Source organism: Symphalangus syndactylus, chromosome 4 (genome assembly GCF_028878055.3).
Source record: "Symphalangus syndactylus isolate Jambi chromosome 4, NHGRI_mSymSyn1-v2.1_pri, whole genome shotgun sequence".
NCBI lineage: Eukaryota > Metazoa > Chordata > Mammalia > Primates > Hylobatidae > Symphalangus > Symphalangus syndactylus.
The window spans coordinates 20,831,541-20,840,665 of record NC_072426.2 but is presented as its reverse complement, the minus strand read 5'-3'; the positions used below and the strand labels follow the sequence as shown (position 1 = coordinate 20,840,665).

Genomic DNA, 9,125 nt, shown 5'->3' with positions numbered 1-9,125 from the left:
AGAAGGAGTGATGAAATCAAATAATAATTTTAATTTATGTTGCTTTTCATTTAAAGAACTCAGTCACATTTGCTTATTAGCTTTCAGAAAGTAGTTGTAAATTGTGTTTGAATTATTGTAATCCTTTTTTTTTGTTACAAATAAATTGAGGCATAGAGAAATTGACATGTAGTAATTGCTATTGAGGTTATTTAAAGAGGGTAAATGTCTAAGTGTCTGATAGAATAAGGGAACTTCAGATAGAACCTGTCCTTTCTAGAATCCCTATTCATAATGGAAGCTTTAGAAAGTCATATGTGTATTATGTACTCTCCTTCCTTCTCATACTCAGCCATGTCTGATTATATCACCTGTGGGTACATGATCCAGGGACAGGTAGATTTTTACTGGTAGCCTGGTCAAGCAGGGATGATCTCTTTCCAAGCAACACTTTTGGTAGAAATGGTTAGAATCAAGAAATTAGAAGCAAAAGTAGAACTGATAAAACACATGTAGAGTAATTGTGGTACTCATTCATAGTATTTGCAGAAACAGCAGTAAAATAGACTTTCCAAAGAATTAAAGATAAGATCTGTACTTTAGTTCTTTTCATATTTTTAGAATTAAACCTCACATAGTTCATTAAAATACATATAATAGAATGTCAAGGGTCAGAGAGTTTATTCAATTCCAAAACAACATGTTAGCCTGCCAAAGTTCATGGATGCTAGTCGGACATGAGACTCTTGGGATAGAGAAAAAGGTTTATTTATTACTTACAGCAATAGCAGTAGGCAGAGTATCAGCATTTTTGTGCTAGCTTGACAAGTTGCAATTCCTACAAGGTGACATTAAGGAAGCAAGATGACATCTGTGTGTGCAGTGGATAGCACGACAGAACTCTGAGCTTAGGAAACTTGAATCTTTTATAATGGGCAATGCACATACCTGTCCTTCTTTTAGGAGGCAGACCCTGAAAGCTGTAAGCGAACCTGTCCTTGCCCCAAGGGGGATACTATCTCTGTCTTCCATGGCTGTTTTAAATGCAAACATCCTTAGAAAAATAGTCTAGAAAAAAGACAGTGCCTTTGCTCACAAGTTGTACAGAAACATGAGATACCACAGAGAATTGTCTCTCAATATAGTTTAGCAGATATATAAAATTATTTTTTAATATATGAGATATAAAAATCAATGGAAAATATTAAGAATCTTAATCTTTGTAATACATGTAAACATTTCATATACAGAGAAATGGTAATTGAGTTAGTTTTTTTTTTTTTTGGTATTACCAGACTATGTACTTCAATTTATTTCTAGATGCATGAACTTTTTAATGCCACTAATGTAATATGTAAGACTTTTAATTCTAAATGATTAAATTTTGCTTTAACTTTTTTCTGTGCTTATTCCACTAAGTTTAATACCTAAGTTTTCATGTTTCTAAATTGTACATAATACATTTTAATATGTAAAATGCTTTGATTCTGAAACATACTTCTTCATGTAATGATCAAGTAAATAGATTATAAGAACGTAATCTGCATAGACATTGTTCCACTCAAGGATTCTATTAAAAGTTATATTGCTTGAATGTATAGTTGATATTTTCATTATTACTCTCTTTGAGTAATCCTGAGTTTAGGACCTAATATCCAGAAATGTAGCCTTCCAATTTATTAAACATCATAAAAATTTTATTTTACTCTGATGAATGGATGTTATATAGTTTAGTGTATTATAGTGTGTATTTCTATATATGTCTATTCAGGATGCTCTAGTGGTTTCCAAAAGAAATACAAATAATTATTTCAAGGATATTGAAATACTTCTTGCTGCTCAGTTTATATGAATGTATCTTCTGTTTTCAGCGACAGGTACAAAAACCCATGAACTTGATTTTTTATTTTGATACAGTAGTCAACATTTTAGCATTTCTAACTAAATTTAATCCTGAAAATATGAATTTCTTTTGGGGGAAAAATGATTTAGTGGATGCAGGATTTGTCCATATCACAGTTTCATAAAGTTTCTTTCCAAAATTTGTCTCCTGAACATCTTCAAAAAATTATTATTAGTCCTAACAATTCCAAGTGGGCTTGGCTAAAGCCTCAGCTCTCAGGTGTGCATATTGTTTGTATTTATCTTAGTCATCAATCTGTTGATTTACATCGGAATGTAAGCATGTCCTGCCATATAAACATTACTGTCAGGAGAACTTATTGTGTAATAGAATATTACAGAACTTCACTCAATTCGTTAAGCTCTTATACTTTATTTTCCTAGTAAGCTTGGAAGGTGTCTCCACAGTTATTCTTCTCCGCAAACACAGTGAGTGTCCAAAACATTCATATCTCTGTACTCTTGCTAGGCACTCTTTTGAAGCTAGAGCCACCCCTATGATCTCATAGCTTGTTTTGTTTGTTCTTATTGCACTGTCTTCTGCCGTACTAAGCAGTCAAATTATTTTTACTATCATATAAAACTTATGTTTAGTAGCACTATTTTTAAACTGGAAATTGCTATCCTGACATCTGCCCCTTTATATAAATCAGAAATATTTCTCAGATCTCCAGAGCCCTCTGTGTTTAAAGGTAATTAAAAACTTTCTTTCAGAATTCCTACAAAGATTCTTTTTTTTTTGTATGTGACGTCAAAGCACAAGCAACAAAAGTAAAAATAGATAAATGGAATTACAGCAAAGTAAAAGCTTTTGCACAACAAGAAAATAATCAACAGAGTGAAGAGAGGACCTATTGAATGTGAGAAAATATTTGCAATCCATACCTCTGATAAGGGGTTAAATATTCAAAATACTTAAGAAAATCAAACAACTCAATAGCAAGAACGCAAATAACCCAATTAAAAATCGGGTTATTTGATTTCCTTAAGGATTTGGCAAAAGACCTAAAAAAACATTTCTCAAATAAAGATATACAAATGGCCAACAAGTACATGAAAAAATTGTTAATATCACTAGTCATCAGGGAAATGCAAAACTACGATGAGATATTACCTCATACTGTTGGGATAGCTATTATCAAAAAGACGAGATAAGTGTTAAGGAGGATATAGAGAAAGGGAACCCTTGTACACCATTGGAGAGGATGTGAATTAGTACAGCCATATTGGAAAACAGTGGGGAAGTTCTTCAAAAAATTAAAAGAGCTATCATATGACTCAGCAATTCCACTTTTGGATATATCTAGAAAGGAAATGAAATCATTGTGCTGAAGAGGTATCTGCACGCCCACTTTCACTGCAGCATTGTTCACAGTAGCTAAGGCATGGAAAGACCTAAATATCATGGGTGGATGGATGGATTAGGAAAATGTGGGAAATATACACAGTTTTTAAGATTGAATAATATTCAGTCTTAAAAAAGAATGAAATTCTATCATTTGAAATAACATGGATAAAACTAGAGGAAATTGTGCTAAGTGAAATAATCCAGGCACAGAAAGACAAGTACTGCATAATCTCATTTATATGTGGAATTTTTAAAAGTCAAATTTATAGAAGTAGAATGTGTGATGGTAGTTACTAGAGGCTGCAGTGTGGAATAGAGAAGATGTTCAAAGGATACAAATTTTCAGTTAGACAAAATAAAAAGTTCAGTAGAGCTACTGTAAAACATGGTGACTATGGTTAAAAACAATGTATTGTATACTTAAAAATTGCTAAGATAGTAGATTCAAATGTTCTCACCATAAAAAAGGCAAGTATGTAAAGTAGTGGACAGATATGTTCATTAGTTTGATTTAGCCATTTTACTGTATATATATATCAAAACATCACATTGTACACTATACATACAATTTTCGTCAGTTAAAAATGGATTAATTAAAAATCAAAAAATTAAAACCAAAATGACGCCCCAAACAAACATACAAACCAAAAAGAAATAGCTGAGTTTCATATATAACTAGACCACAAACAAATTTTAAGTTTAAAACACCGTAGCTAGGGTTTTGTTGGGTTTTGTTTAATAGCCAAGAGTCTAGGCCCCAAACTTACATTCCTGCTACTTAGCACGACATTTGAAATTCAACTAATAGAGATTCATTTGGAATGACAGCCAGGACAGGTTTGGAAGAAGTAAAAAACAAATTTGTAAAATTATTATTGATCTGTATGGGATTTTCTTATCTCTTATTTTTGGACTGGTAGAGTGGTTAAAGGGGAAGACATGTTTGTGGAATATAGCCTTCCTCATTTAGCAGTTTAAGCAAACTGCAGGCCAAGGATTAATATTCTCCAAGGAAGCAAATGCCAATATTTGGAGAGGGAAGTGGGAACAGGAAAAATCAAACTATTATCTTTCCTAGAAGATTTCTCAGGCAGCCTGCAACAATTTCTGCTTGGCAGGCTGAAGCTAGATACTCTTAAACAGAAGACAACTTTGCATTTCACAGTTAGAGATGAAAGCTTACCATACAAACAAATAGAACAAGAGAGTTAACACGGAGGAAATGTTTGTTTTTTTTTTTTTTCAAAGTATAAAGGTATTTGAATCTTTCTTGGTTTAACAAGGAGATTTAGAATTGTGCTTGCATTTGGCACTGAGAGTTATAGATGGGGGCACAGGAGAAGAAAGAAAGAGGTTGCAGAGAATTTGTTTCACAAATTTATCTGTGCAGTTCCACTCATTTTTCTTGGTCAGTGATATGTCCAAACTACGGCTAGAATGCACGTAAGTAGGACTGAATCTGTTAAAGCACCCTGCCAAAGAAACAAGTGGATATTCTTAACCATATTTAAACAATACAGAAAAGATATCTGATAGGATGATATAAGAAAAAAACATAGACTTTTCAAGAAGATGAATGAGGGATGGCTCTTGGAAATTACATTTCATCTATATGATGCTTTTCTCTTCTTGCCTATAGTTAGGGAAATGTAATATCTTTTTCTTTTGTTACCTAGTTTTCTATCTTCCACTGATCTTCCTTATGTCCATCATCTAGGCCATACATTTCACTTTCTTATACTAGGTCTTACTGAATACAAGTAACCTTTGTTCTTTGAATTTACTCCGTTCCTGGGTTTAGATAACTTGTTTGGATAGTTGTGTTCACATGGTAAAGGATGCTGTGATATCTGAATATCTGAATCTATTTGGTTCCCTTTAGATATGGGATAGTGAGAGGTTTGGATAATGATGAATTTTTCTGAAAACTTACTTGAATCTATGTGAAAATAGAAAATAGAGTTCAACTAGTAATCCTTAATTGTGGTTCTGGAGAATTCTTTGTCCTCTTGTCAGCAATTTGTCAATGCTCATAGTGTGTTTGCCACGTTATTGGTGGTATTGATGATTTCAAAACACTGAGCTTAGAGAGAAGACATATCCTACCTGAATAAAGACTGGAATTTAAAAACAGAAAAGCGTGTGTAGCCTGCCCCTCCCTTTGTCACAGCCAGGCTTCTCTCTCCAGCCAGACAGGCCTGTAGGCTACTCTGAGGATGTGGGATGAGGGTCTGGGTCAGCAGGCAGGCAGTGACAAGGCTGAACTTCAGCACTGCCCCCAACTGCAAGGGGAAGAGCAAGGGGTCTGACCTGGCCCTCTTCATGTTCTAGGGGGTCTGGCCAGATGCCAGGAGAGGGTGGAGAATTGTAGCAGAGCAGAGACTTAGAAAATAAAACACCTAATCAACTAAATAAACATTATAAATTATATGCCAAACACTTTGAGAACTCTATGATCTGTAGACCTTGTATTTATAGGGCAGTTCTTTGAGATAATGCAACATCCACACGATGTGCTCTTACCAATCATTTAGACAATCCACATAGTAGACACAGAAAATGAATAAAAGAATTGAGTGAAGATGAAATCAGAACATGGAAACAGGAAAAAAAATGACGAAACTTCTCAACAGGAAAAGAAAATAACATAAATAAACTAGTAATAGCAATGCTCAGAATCCCAACTGCAGAAGAAGGAGATGAGAACATTTTATCTTTAACCCTTGAAGAGAAGCAAAAGAAACAATACCTAAAATTTGTATTAGAAATTTGTATTCTTCCAGGAAAGCAAAACATACCTCTGTATAAACATGAAGCTGACGAAATCCCAGAAGGTCTCTTTACTCCTGATAACTTCCAAGAACTGGTGGAGTGGCTGGTAAATTCTGTCGAAGAGGTCCTGAGAAAGCAGTTTGAGACAACTGCAGTTAACACACTGTTCTCTTAAGAAACCCATCAGAAACAGATGCTAGAGATCTGTCAGAGCTATATTCAGGAAGACATGTTCAGGGAAGTAGGAGACTCACTCTTCTTTCCCTTATCACTGTCAATACAGAGGACATAGTGGGGGAAGATCATCACCTGTGTTGGTGAGGTTTGTCCATGAATCTCATAACCTGAAAGAGGATGTTGTAGGCTTCCCACCTTAGGAAGCTGATGCACACATTTTGGCTGTAAAATTCCACACTGTGGCAACTGAGAAGTGGGGGCTGTAAATGGAGTAATATTATGGGCAGGCTTCCATTCTGTCCACTGAATTTTCTTCCAAAATGAAAGTAGTTGCTTCTAGACTTTAAAAAACATATCCCCAATATATCTATAGAGGAAATATCTCTTCCTCTTCTTATGTCTTACATATGTGGTTGTTAGAATCACTGATTGTTATGGGGAGTTTCTGTTGCATTGGGAACAATTGAAGTTTGTTCTTTTTTTTTTTTTTTTCTTTTTTGAGACAGTCTCACTCTGTCCCCCAGGCTGGAGTGCAGTGGAGCAATCTCGGCTCACTGCAAGCTCCGCCTCCCAGGTTCACGCCATTGTGCCTCAGCCTCCCCAGTAGCTGGGACTACAGGCGCCCGCCACCACGCCCAGCTAATTTTTTTGTATTTTTAGTAGAGATGGGTTTCACTGTGTTAGCCAGGATGGTGTCGATCTCCTGACCTCATGATCTCCCCGCCTTGGCCTTCCAAAGTGCTGGGATTACAGGCATGAGCCACTGCGCCCAGCCTGTTCTTTTTTTCTTTTCCTTTTTTTTTTTTTTTTTTTGAGACGGAGTCTCGCTCTGTCGCCCAGGCTGGAGTGCAGTGGCGCAATCTCGGCTCACTGCAAGCTCCATCTCCCGGGTTCACGCCATTCTCCTGCCTCAGCCTCTCCGAGTAGCTGGGACTACAGGCGCCCGCCACCACGCCTGGCTAATCTTTTGTATTTTTAGTAGAGACGGGGTTTCACCGTGGTCTCGATCTCCTGACCTCGTGATCCGCCCGCCTCGGCCTCCCAAAGTGCTGGGATTACAGGCATGAGCCACCGCGCCCGGCCCTGTTGTTTTTTTCTATCACTCAATTACCACAACTGCTTTTAGAACTTGAAAATGTATTTTTTTTCTCGTTTTCTGAAGAGTGAAGAAAGGCGTAAAGAACTGAAGGAAATTTTCCATTCTCCATGGACAAGAGGGCAGGATGCTTTTGAAATTTTAGCAGACCTTGTGAAAGCACTTATTTTATATTGGCATGGTACAAATAGTGAAACAAATATCGGATGCAATAATCGTATAGCTGCCCAAGCATTTGTACCCTGAAGTACAGTAACAGATTTTGATTTAATTGTTACCATTGTTGTTCTTTAAAATGTCCTATTTTTTTTTTTTTTTTTATAAGAGACTTTTGGAAAAATCTCTAGGGGCAAACCTCTGAGGTCTTGACTGCTGTGCAATACTGCAGTCACTCAGTAAAGAGACGGAAAAAATTGAAGTTTATAATGAGTTTTGGTTTGAGGAAGCCACAATATGACAATCCAACTTGATATTCAAATGAAATTCCCTGGGAAATTACACAGAGCTCAGCAAGCTAACCTGAAATTCCAACTACCCTATGAGAGTTTTTATAAAGAAAACCCATGTTCAACAGTGGAGCACATTATTCAGGAACTTAAAGACAGATTTTCAGAACAGCACCTCAAAGCTCTTAAGTGCTTATCTCTGGTACCCTCAGTCATAGGTCAGCTCAAATTTTACACATCAGAGGAACACTATACTGGCATGTATAGAAGTGACTTACCCCATCCCAATGTGCTCTCAGCCAAATTGCATTGTTGGGGAATCAAATGGAAAGACAGAGGGAAGAGTATAGAGCTTCCATCCACCATTTATGAAACTCTCCACTTGACTAAATCAAGTTTTTTTACGGATGTGTATGCATTGCTTAAGGTCCTGTGTATTCCTCCTGTGATAAAAGTTGAGAATTAGTGGTATGAAAATGGACAAAAGCATCTCAAAACATACTTGAGGAACCCTTTGACAGACCAAAGGTCGAGTAACTTGGCTTTGCTTAACATAAATTTTGATCTAAAGCATGATCTGGATTTAATGTTAGACACATATATCAAACATTATCCAATTAAGTCAGAATTCCCCACAGATAATTCAGAAATCATTACAAATACTGAAAAGCTTCTTTAAACAGGCTTTATCTTACATTTGGTATTTGGAAGAAAAGCTGTAAGGTGTATGCAGGTCACTCAGTCACTGAATATCTCTGCCAATAGGCCTCCCATTGAGTACATTAATTACTGATAATCTTACTATTTAAATGGCTCCTGATTGAAATCTGATGCTTTGAGGACCTATTTTTTTCTTCCAGAAGCTAACATTGAAAACACCCTGTTTTATGTCTGCATGATCTCTGCTACTGGCACTCTGGAATTGTTTTAGTTAAGTCATTTTAGGTATAATATTTATTATCACTTTGGACTTGATTCTTGGATATTGAGTTATCAATTCTTTGAAGAAATATATTTTGGGGAGGTGTGGGAGTAAGGATTACATCTTATAATATGTTACAATAAGCCTCATAATTGACCTTTGACTAATAAGAGTTTCAGGTATGTTGTTAAAAATCTGTAACTGACAGTTAAAGAACTACCAGAGTGAGAAGCTTGTGAGATCAAGAAACAAGGATTTTAGTGCAGGTTTTATCTTTAGTAAATGAACTTAAGGGAACAAGTCACAGTTAAAGTTTGAATGGAAAAGCCTGTCGTTGTTGTTCCACATTTGGTTGTTACTGTTTATATTTATTTGCTGAACCTACATCTTCGTATGCTTTTTAGCAGGTGTATGTAGAACACTTTCATTTATAGTCAAGGCAGAATCAGAGGCCGTGAATACTGACAACTGACTTGTCTATTT

At 36.0% G+C, this 9,125-nt stretch overlaps 1 pseudogene; it reads left to right on the top strand.

The window, feature by feature from the left end:
* The first annotated feature begins 333 nt into the window (after window positions 1-333).
* LOC129480055 (52 kDa repressor of the inhibitor of the protein kinase-like) lies at window positions 334-7,568 on the top strand (annotated as a pseudogene).
* The last annotated feature ends 1,557 nt before the right edge of the window (window positions 7,569-9,125 follow it).